Genomic DNA, 9699 nt, shown 5'->3' with positions numbered 1-9699 from the left:
CCCCCCCGTGCCCCAGAATGGCAGGAGAGCGGTCAGGCGCCTTTGATACGAGGACTCTGGGACCAATGTCTGTTCTAATTTTACTTTAAAAAATAGTACTTTTAGTTTTGTTTTAATGAATTCTGAAACATCTGTAGAAATTTTGTCTTGGTTTGAGGAAGTTATGCAAATGCTTATGGCTAATAAAGACTAAAGGTGGAAATCAACTCTTGTTCTCTTTATTCCCTGTTCTTAGATGGCCATTGCTGCCGTTTGATAGGTGTGGCTCTGAAGAGGGCCGGGGCTGAGGGCCGCAGGCAGTGGACACTGCAACTGTTAGAAATATGCCGGCACCCGAGCTCACACCTGTCATCCCAACTACTCAGGAGGCTGAGACATGAGAATTGAGGTTTAAAGCCAGCCCAGGCAGGAAAATCTGTGACACATTTCTCTCGAACCACCAAGAAGCCAGAAGTAGAGTTGTGTGTGGCTCAAGTGGTAGAGTGCTAGCCTTGAGAAAAAAGCTCAGAGACAGTGCCTAGGCCCTGAGTTCGAGCCCCTGGACTGGCACACATACAAAAAAGAAATATTTTGGGCTGGGAAGGTGGCTCAGTGGTAGAGCACTTGCCTTGCATGCATGAGGCCCTGGGTTCGATTCCTCAGCACTACATAAGCAAAAAGAAAAAAGCCGGAAGTGGCGCTGTGGCTCAAGTGGTAGAGCGCTAGCCTTGGGCTGAAGAGCTGAGGAACAGCGCTCAGGCCGAGTTCAGGCCCATGACCGGACCCCCTCCCCCAAAGAAGAAAGGAATATCTTTAGGCCCCATTTCCATATCTGAGACATGAGGACAGCAATACTCATAATTGTTGAGGTTTTTAAAATACAGTAGCACATTAGCAGACATTGAGCACAGTACAGGCAAACGTGTCTGACAGAAACTCAAATGTGGGAAGAAATGGTGCATATTGTCAAGACTGCAGGGTGGGGGGGGTCACCTCAGAGGAGGCTCCATGGGGGTTAGGACCTGGGATTCACAAGAACAAGTGAGTTCTGGGATGGAGCCGGGTCTGTGGCAGGGCCGGCTGGGAAAGCAGCACCGTATCTGCCTTCCACTCTGCCCACCTGGACTGTCCTAGAGTTCTGTGTGCTTCTAGCTCCTGAGCAGCCCACAAGGTACAATTCTTCCTTCAGAGCAGAGATGGCAAGACCTCCTCTCAGATATTGTCTTGTGTGTGTGTGTGTGTGTGTGTGTGCACGCACGTGTGCGCACACATGCGTGCGTGCTTGGGCCTGGGGCTTGAATTCAGGGTCTAGTGCTGTCCCTGAGCTTTTTTGCTCATGGCTAGGGCTCTACCACTCGAGCCACAGTTCCACTTCCAACTTTTTGGTAGTTAATTGGAGAGGAGTCTCATGGACTATTCTGCTCTGGCTGGCTTTGGCTCACCATCCTCAGCTCTTTCTTATGAGTAGCTAATATTACAGGCGTGAGCCACTGGTGCCCAGCTCTCTTTTCATCAAGAGTGGCTTTGACTCAGTAGTAGAGCACCTGCCTGGCAAGTGCAAGGCTCTGAGCTCACCCCCAGGACTCCCTAAAATAAAGTGGGCGTCTTTTGGTGGCTGGGCTGTGAGCTGACTTTGTGAGTGGAACTCGTCTGCTTGTAGGTTATCTTACAACATGAGGGCAGGAGTGACACCGAGTACGTCTGCTTGTCTTGCTGCATACATGGAACTGAAGTACCGGGAATAAACACTTTCCAAAACGCGGTCTACCTCCTGCACTAGAGCACAGGCTCCCCCAGGAGGGTGGCCATGGAACCTGGCGTAGGGTGACCTCAGGGCAGTGGCTGGGTCTGGGGCGTCGCGTTGTGGGCCAGTGAGTGCACGTACCTGAGCAGATGGGCTGAACGCCCAGCAGAGCTGGGCTCAGGCCCTGCATATGACATCTGCTCGGTCACCACTCCCAGCACCGACCGCCTCCACACTCGACCTCCATACTGTAACGGGTATTTTACAGGACTATGCAGTTGCCCGTGGCACAGACTGGGCCATGATGAGTGGGGACATGGCCGGCCAGGGGGACTCTGCCCCAGCATCACCACGCAGTTCTGGAGACCTTGAGCTAAAAGGTGCACAGCCTCCTCCTCCCGAGACCCCCGGCTGTCCGGCTGGCATGCTAAGCATGTTTGAAGGGAGAGAAATACCTCCTGCCTGGGCCTTTTCTCCCTCCGCGCTGGGGCCAGGGGCCGGGGTGTGCATGCGTGACTGTGACCTGTGCATGCTTTGCACCAGGGCTGGGACTTCTGTTAGTCTCTAAAAGACACATGGGTGGGTCACTGGAGGAAGGGGACGGTATAGTTGCTCAGTGTCTTATTTGGCAGCCCTTTTGTAGTGCAGGGCACAATACTGCTACCCTAGATGCGGCCTGCCTCTCTCTGCCGTTTGCACAGTTTGGTGTGTGTGCAAGAACAGGAGGCTAGTTATAGATTATTTCAGCTGAGAGGAGCATTAAGTTTTTGGGAAGTGTGCCCATAACATAAAACAACAGATACTTAGACACCTTTCTAGATGGTTCTGGAGTGTTCTAGAAAAGCTGAATTAACTTGCTTGTTTTCATAGGACTAATAAAATTCAACAGATGGTAGGTTTATCACTGGCTCATCAATCTTTTACCTGACCTCTTAAGAGGGCTTTGGCACTTCCCATGGACTCAGGTTAACATGGTTCTCTTACTTCTGTTACTTTTTCAGCAGTGGGCTGACCTCCTACCTATTCGTAGTCATTGTCTACTGACCAGAAAGCATGGAAAGTACCATTTGTAGCTCAGACTGTATGCGCTGATCCATCTAGGCCTGCGTGCCTGCATGGCCTTTGTGGTCCCTGGAGAGATACCATGAGAACAAGAGTGGCTTTGATTTACTCAAGCCAGTTGGACAGACCAGCGGACCTTAAGTATAGGAGGCTGACACGGTGTGGCCACGGCACCATTTCACCTGTGGTGACCCCCTAGTGCTGTAGGTGTGCTGTCCAAGTCCTGAAGCGGCCAGGGGTAGTGGTGTCTTTTTCCCAGGCCTGTGGCTGGCAGCTGGATTGGAGATCTAGGCAGGAGGTCTCACTGTGGAGAATGTACCTTGCTTTTTTTTTTTTTTTTTCCTGGGGCCTGAACTCAACCTGGGCACTGTCCCTCAGCTCTTCAGCTCAAGGCGAGCGCTCTACCACTGAGCCACCTTCCCAGGCCTTTCATTTTGTCTTGTTTTAGAGTATCTCCTAAGCCAGGGGCAGTGGCTCACACTAGTAACCCGGAAGGAGGATTTTGAGTCCCTGGTAAGCCTGGGCAAAGGTCGTGGCAGAACCTATCTTGAAGACAATAGGGTTGCTGGGTATGGGTGGCTTATGCTGTAATCCTAGCTACTCAGGAGTCTGAGATCTGAAGACCATTGTACAAAGTTAGCCTGGGCAGCTGTGATTAAAAAACAAAACAAAACTCTGTGGCACTCTTACCTCCAGCTAATAGCAAAAGCAAAAGGCCCACCGTGCTTCTGGAACTATGGAAAGCCTGCTAGGTGTCCTTTGTTCACATGGGTGAGACTGATTTCCTGTGTGGGGACACGGGACCCAGGAATTGTCCACCTTGCTGTCACTCCGAGCCCCGGGACCTCTGTGGCCCCCAGGCCTCACCTGAGGTGTGGCAGCGAGCCCCGGGACCTCTGTGACCCCCAGGCCTGACCTGAGGTGTGGCAGCGAGCCTCAGGACCTCTGTGACCCCCCAGGCCTGACCTGAGGTGTGGCAGCAAGCCCAGGGACCTCTGTGGCCCCCAGGCCTGACCTGAGGTGTGGCAGCGAGCCCCAGGACCTCTGTGACCCCCCAGGCCTGACCTGAGGTGTGGCAGCGAGCCTCAGGACCTCTGTGACCCCCCAGGCCTGACCTGAGGTGTGGCAGCGAGCCTCAGGACCTCTGTGACCTTCAACCTCACCTGAGGTGTGGCAGCGAGCCCCAGGACCTCTGTGACCCCCCAGGCCTGACCTGAGGTGTGGCAGCGAGCCCCAGGACCTCTGTGACCCCCCAGGCCTGACCTGAGGTGTGGCAGCGAGCCCCAGGACCTCTGTGACCTTCAACCTCACCTGAGGTGTGGCAGTGAGCCCCGGGACCTCTGTGACCTTCAACCTCACCTGAGGTGTGGCAGCGAGCCCCAGGACCTCTGTGGCCCCCAGGTCTGACCTGAGGTGTGGCAGCGAGCCCCGGGACCTCTGTGACCTTCAACCTCACCTGAGGTGTGGCAGCGTGCCCCGGGACCTCTGTGACCCCCAGGCCTGACCTGAGGTGTGGCAGCGAGCCCCAGGACCTCTGTGGCCCCCAGGCCTGACCTGAGGTGTGGCAGCGTGCCCCAGGACCTCTGTGGCCCCCAGGCCTGACCTGAGGTGTGGCAGCGTGCCCCCAGCCAGGTGGTACTTGAGGACCACCAGTCCCATCCCAGGCACCCGGAACCAGCTCCGCACGGAGCCTCATGATGTTCCATTGAGCAAGTTCCCGTGGACATAGGGCCGTGAACTCTGTGTTCACTGTGTTCTGACAGGCTTGGAGCAGCCCTGGCCTGAGGGCCTCGCTCTCCTGTTCCCTCCAGCCCCTCCTCCACCCTCCGCTCACCCTTCTGGGTGAGCAAAGGCACTGGCTTTTAGTAATGCTCGCTTCACTATTACAATGACATGACGTGTAGAAAGCTAAATTGTTTTGTTTCATTTAAAGTATTTCTCTAAGGCTGGGCACCGGTGGCTCACATCTGTGATCCTAGCTACTCAGGAGGCTGAGAACTGAAGATCATGGTTTGAAGCCAGCCCAGGCAGGAAAGTCCATGAATTAACCACCAGAAAACCTGAAGCGGCGATGTGGCTCAAGTGGTAGAGCTCTAGCTAGCCTTGAGCAAAAACACCTCAGGGAAAGGGCTCAGGACCTGAACTGAAACCCCATGACCAATAAAAACACAAGTAATAAAATGAAATATTTCTGTAAGGTACAAAGTTCAAGACCAGCCTTGGCAGCCCAGGATTCTGTCCAAAATAAAGATGTTGACATTTCTCTGATTTTGTTTTCAGGGTTTTCCCCATATAGGTGGAGGCTGTACAAGGCCTGTGAAATCATTTCATATGTGACAGGACAAATAAGCTTCTCCTCTACTTTTAACTTCCTGCATTGATGGTTTTGTGTAGTCTATGATGGGTGTTACAAATATCTGAATAGCCCTTAGCAGAAAAAAGCACAGTGTTTGATTCATACAGGTTAAAAATGCCAATTCCTGAAACTAAGTGGGATGGTCACTTCTGGTGGCTCCGGCCGGGGGTCTGCGGTGTGTTTCTGAGGATCGCAGACTCGGTCAGCGTGCCCTGCCCTGCCGGAGCCTCTGTCTCTGAAGCCATGGGGGCTGCGGCCAAGGGACAGCCTGTGCCCCAGGAAGTGCATCCATGTGCTCTGGAACCTGCCGTGAGCCAGGGGCTCCTCCAGGATCTGCCCAGCCGTAGCAGCTTCGGGTACTGACGCTCTGCGAGTAGCTTCTTCTCGAGTCTGCTCCTTGGGATTGGCGGCAGGTGGCCACTGACCAGTTGTCTTTGTAGAGGCTGGACGAGGCCAGGTGAGTGCAAGCTGGCAAAGCACTGGTGGTACAAGTTGTGTCCAGCTGTCTCCCATCTGGCAGTTGATACCAGACGTCTGAGTCTAGTCTCTGGTGACCTGGGCGCTGGGCGGGGCAGTCTTCTCTGACTGGCTCTGTGTGATCCTGTTAGGGATGCCAGGTGCTCCCTTCCAACACCTTCCCTAGGCCTGGCCGTGCCCACCCAGCCCAGGGTGGCCTGGCCGCAGGTGCTGATGGCTGTGCTCTAAGTCAGTGACGCTGGGCTGGAAACGCTTCCACCACTGCCACTCCCCAGGCGGAACGGGCTTCTGTGGGCACCTTTCCATTCCAGGCTGTGCTCTAAGTCAGTGACGCTGGGCTGGAAACGCTTCCACCACTGCCCCTCCCCAGGCGGAACGGGCTTCTGTGGGCACCTTTCCATTCCAGGCTGTGCTCTAAGTCAGTGACGCTGGGCTGGAAACGCTTCCACCACTGCCCCTCCCCAGGCGGAACGGGCTTCTGTGGGCACCTTTCCATTCCAGGCTTAGTTGCCTTGTACAGCGCTAGGGCTGTGCTGAGCCACTCAGACCCAGTCCGGGATGTCTCCGGTGAGCGTGCCTGCTGGGGGTGATCGCAGAGCCGAGTGGGGGTCTCCGTGCTGCAGTGCGGTCATGCCCATAAAGCAGAGCTTAGGCACACACAGATTCCAAGTGGGGGGTCACAGTGGCTTGCCGTTGGGGTCACGGAGGGTCAGAGAGAGGCAGCCATCGTGCTACTTGCCACAAGAATATGAGGACCAAGCGCAGCCACCTTGCGCGTGGTGCTGGCAAAGGTCCAGTTGCTCAAAATGGCTTCATTGTGTCTGTTGTCTTAGTGGCACAAACGGTTGGGTGCCAGCTCACTTCCACAGAGCAGGTGGCTGGGGGCCGCAGGGGGCCTTCCCCAGGCAGCACAAGCCCAGCCCTGTGAGGCTCCGGAATGGCCAGCTGCTCTCCAGCAGGGGAGCAGGATCTGGGGCAAGGCGCCTCCCTGCTGGCCCCATCCTGTCCACGGGTCCTCAGTGTCCGTACACCACCCTCACGGCTTGTCTGGGTGGAGAGTGAACTGACGACGGAGGAGCAGCCTGTCTCCAGCCTCCCTTCCTGGAGGAGTAGGGCTCTCAACAGGGCAGCCACTTGGGCCTGAAGGTGATTAGGTGCTTTTCTATAAAGGCTCTTCCTCCTCCTCCTCCTCCTCCTCCTCCTCCTCCTCCTTCTTGTCGTGCGCCTTGAACTCTGGGCCTGGGTGCTGTCCCTCAGCTCTTCAGCTCAAGGCTAGTACTCTACCATTTGTGGCACGGTGCCACTTTCGGTTTTCTGGTGTTTTATTGGAGATAAGAGTTTCACGGACTTTCCTGCCTGGGCTGGCTTTGAACCGCGATCCTCAGATCTCAGGCTCCTGAGTAGCTAGGATGACAGGCATGAGCCCCTGGCGCCCGGCTCTATAAAGGTCTTCTGAGCTATGGTTTTGTGAGTGCTGGTGTCTGTGGCTCTTTCCCCTGTGCAGATGTCTGCTCCTTGGGGGTTAATGACCAGTGACCACCATGGACCCCGCAGCCCCTCGGTCCCAGACACTGGGACCTATCCATTTAAATGTATTCTTTTCTCTCTTTGTTGATCACCATGCATCTGCTCACTTTTGCAGCTCAGACACACAAGGCAGGATGAGTCTGCCTAAGGTTGGAGGGCCTGGAAAGCCCTGGGTGGCCAGGAGATGTGGCACTAGAGGCTATTAGCTGCTGGCCTTTGTTGTCTAAAACAGGGTCCAGTGGCGGTGCTTGGGGAGTCGCGTGCAGGCTGCATTGTAGAGACATCTGGTGCTCTTAGCCAAGGGACTTTGGTTGAATTTTGAAAACAATTTAAAAATTTAGACAATTTCCACAGGCCCTGAGGGAAATGGGTTGTGGTGGGGTTAAAGGAAATGGATACAGAAAACAAGGTGGCCGTGTTTCTTTGCTACATTTGACATTATTTCCTCTAAAATGGCATAGCTATTCAACATGTAAATCTTGAATGGGCTGTTTAGATTTTGTTTCCCATACTTCATTGGACTTTTTAAAGAAGGATTTCATTAAAAATACATGGTTCAAGAATTGATTTTTTCAGTTTTTCAAAAGTGTATCATTAGCGGGGTGCTGGTGGCTCATGCCTGTCATCCTAGCTACTCAGGAGAGAAATCTGAGGATCATGGTTCAAAGCCAGCCTGGAGAAAGTGTGTGAGACTCTTATCTCCAATTAACCACCAGAAATCTGGGAGTGGCGCTGGGGCTCTAGTGGTAGAGTGCTAGCCTTGAGCTGAAGAGCTGAGGGACAGCGCCCAGTCCAGAGTTCAAGCCCCATGATGGACAAAAAAAGTATATTATTTAGGGTTGGGAATGTGGCTTAGTAGTAAAGTGCTTGCCTAGCATGCATGAAGCCCTGGGTTCAAGTCCTCAGTACCACATACACAGAAAAATCCAGAAGTGGTGCTGTGGCTCAAGTGGTAGAGTGCTAGCCTTGAGCAAAAGAAACTCAAGGATAGTGCCCAAGTCCTGAGTTCAAGCCCCAGGACTGGCAAGAAAAATGAAGTGTATGATTTAATCTCTCCTGAAAGCATGATTTCAATCATAAAAGGCGGCTGTGCAGGTCCATCTGCCCCCAGAGGCAGAACAAGTATTACAGAAACCCAGTCTTCGCTGTCTTCAGGAGAAGACGTTGTTCCGAACTGCCTGTGCATTTCCATCCACAGTGTCCAGCATCTGATGGGAGGTCACCGCATGTGCTCACCATCAAGATCCAGTGCCTGAGCCACCAGGAACGGTCGCAGACACTAGCAAAATAAAGACAAGGACAAGATAGATGAAAAAAGATATGGAGGACTTCAAGAGAATCTGAAGGAGAAGAATCAAGTGGGCATTTTGGACCTAAAAATACATCTGCAATTAAGGATTCAGTGGCTAGCTTGAGAGCAGTCTGGACATGTTGGAAGGCACCAGAAGGTAAGGTGATGAGCTGGAGCAGATGGCAGAACTCTGTGTTAAAAACACAGAGGAGGGAAGAGGATGGAGTCAAGCACGAGGCCTGGCAAATGCACGTGCAGGCGGTGTTTCAGAAGGTAGGGGAGAAGAGACAGTAGTGGAAGAGATAGCAACTCAGAATTTTTCACAACCAACAAAGGATGTCAGTGAACACACACACACACACACACACAAACTCAGCCAAAACAAGAGTAGAAAACAACACCTAGGTACATCATGGCCAAACTTAAAAACCAAAGACAAAAAGAAGAATCCTAAAAGCAGTCACAGAAGAGGGGACATCGAGGCTTGTGGCTGTTGCGTACCAGAGTCTCCAGTTGGAGACAGCGCTGCTTCCCCCGCGGGCAGTGAGGGGCACTCTGGAGAAGAGACACCCAGCCCGGGACCGCTTCGCCTCCTCAAGGAGTCAGAGCACGAAGGAAGGAAGTGCGGGACCGGTTGTGCAGGTTCCTAGAGTTTTGACATAAAAACCGAAAGCACAGGTGACGGCACGGCACCCTCACAGCGAGCAGGGGCTGCCCAAGTATGGCAGCTTTGTGAAGAGAAGAACGGTGATGCCTGATTAACTTGAAAGAGGGAAGAACAGGGGAAGGGACAGAAACATGAAGGACAAATGGGAAGAATATCCAGGCCTCGGCCACTTCTTTCACGCCCCGTAACTGCCTCGCTCCGTAGGTGGAGCAGGCCGTGGGTTCCTGTCTCTAAAACAAACCCTATCCTATTACAAGTGACTAGACACCCCCCAAAAAAATCAGGGTGTTTTTTTGAGACAATGTTACTCAGGCTGGCCTTGAACTCTTAGACTGAAGCAGTCCCCATCCTTACCCTCCAAGCACTAAGACTAAACTATTTGCTGTTTATAAATGGCAGACCCAGAAAACTAAAGGAAAAAACAAAAGGGTCAATTCAGCCGGGCACTGGTGGCTCACGCCTGTCATCCTAGCTACTCAGGAGGCTGAGATCTGAGGATCGAGGTTCAAAGCCAGCCCAGGCAGGAAAGACTGTGAGACTCCTATCTCCAATAAACCACCAGAAAACCAGAAGTGGCGCTGTGGCTCAAGTGGTAG

At 53.3% G+C, this 9699-nt stretch overlaps 1 protein-coding gene across 1 annotated transcript in view; it reads left to right on the top strand.

The window, feature by feature from the left end:
• Zbtb46 (zinc finger and BTB domain containing 46) overlaps positions 1-9699 on the top strand; it is a 34676-nt gene that overhangs the window by 14373 nt on the left and 10604 nt on the right. The window lies entirely within an intron of this gene.

The sequence above is a fragment of the Dipodomys ordii genome, unplaced genomic scaffold (genome assembly GCF_000151885.1).
Source record: "Dipodomys ordii isolate 6190 unplaced genomic scaffold, Dord_2.0 Scaffold129, whole genome shotgun sequence".
Taxonomy (NCBI): Eukaryota; Metazoa; Chordata; class Mammalia; order Rodentia; family Heteromyidae; genus Dipodomys; species Dipodomys ordii.
The sequence above is the reverse complement of the archived record's forward strand: the minus strand, read 5'-3'. Positions and strand labels throughout refer to the sequence as shown.